Raw genomic sequence first — 1,571 nt, forward strand, 5'->3', positions numbered from 1 at the left:
CTGTTGCAAACAAAACATGATGGTTACTGCACAGCCTAGTGAGGTCCTGATCTACTACCATGGCTTCCATCTGTGGTCTTTTAGCATCTGGGTCACTGAAACTTAAAGCCAAACCTCACTCTTCACCTTTCAATACCCAGCTCAATCCTTCTAGAAGATGATGCCGAGGGGTAAGATTCATCAGCATATGGGGAGATATTTTAAGAGTACTGTCCTCTCAACTCTTAGTTTCACTCAGAAAACAACTTTAATTCCTAATCACTATTTATAGAGTATTTGTAAAACACTTTTCGTCTCTTCAAACTTAAACAGGAAAAAACCCACCATGAACCATGAATGAATGGTGTTCTTTAAAAAAGATGTCTTTGGGGGGAAAAAAACAAAAGATGTTACTTTGTTCCAGGATCTACATACAAACATTAGATAGTCTTTAAGAGTCCTACAATTTAAAAGAATCACAGGAAATTTTCTAATTGTTACTTTTTTTTACTTTTTTGAGACAGGGTCTTGCTGTCACCCAGACTGGAGTGCAGTGGCAAAATCACAGCTTACTGCAGCCTTGACCGCCAAGATTCAAGTGATCCTCTGACCTCAGCCTCCCAAGAGCTGGGACCACAGGCTTGCACTACCACACTAGGTTAATTTTTTTTTGTAGTGATGGAGTGTCACCATATTGCCCAGGCTGGTCTCGAGCTCCTGGGCTCAAGTGATCCTGCCCCTGTGCTGGGATTATGGGTGTGAGCCACCACGCCCAGCTATTACTTTCCTAAAAAAGATTTTTAAATGGCCAGGCGCGGTGGCTGACATGTGTAATCGTAGCACTCTGGGAGGCCAAGGCGGTGGATAACTTGAGCTCAGAAGTTCAAGACCAGTGGGCAACACGGGGAAACCCCATCTCTACTAAAAATACAAAAGTCAGCCAGGCATGGTGGCAAATGCCTATGGTCTCAGCTACTTGGGGAGCTGAGGCACGAGGATCACTTGAACCAGGGAGGCTGAGGCTACATTGAGTCCAGATGGTGCCACTGCACTCCAGCATTGGTGACAAAGTGAGACCCTGTCTCAAAAAAAGAGATTAGGCCAGGCGCAATGTAATCCCAGCACTTTGGGAGGCCGAGGCGGGCGGATCACCTGAGGTCAGGAGTTCGAGACTAGCCAACATGGTGAAACCCCATCTCTACTAAAAATACAAATATTAGCTGGGCATGGTGGCAGGCACCTGTAATCCTAGCTACTTGGGAGGCTGAGGCAGGAGAATTGCTTAAATCCAGGAGGCGGAGGTTGCAGTGGACCAAGATCATGCCATAGCGTGATGCGCAGCAAGACTTCGTCTCAAAAAAAAATTTAAACTTAAATTTAAATTTTAAAAAGAGATTAAAATTAAAAGCAATAAAGGTCTTTAATGGTAAAATTTAGTAGGGTTTTGAAAAAATATTTTCAGCTGGGCGCAGTGGCTCAGCTGGGCGCAGTGGCTCATGCCTATAATCCCAGCACTTCAGGAGGCCAAGGCAGGAGGATTTCTTTAGCCCAGGAGTTCAAGATCAGCCTGGCCAATACAGCAAGACCCCATC

This window comes from Mandrillus leucophaeus, unplaced genomic scaffold (assembly GCF_000951045.1).
Source record: "Mandrillus leucophaeus isolate KB7577 unplaced genomic scaffold, Mleu.le_1.0 Scaffold1, whole genome shotgun sequence".
NCBI classification, from domain to species: Eukaryota; Metazoa; Chordata; class Mammalia; order Primates; family Cercopithecidae; genus Mandrillus; species Mandrillus leucophaeus.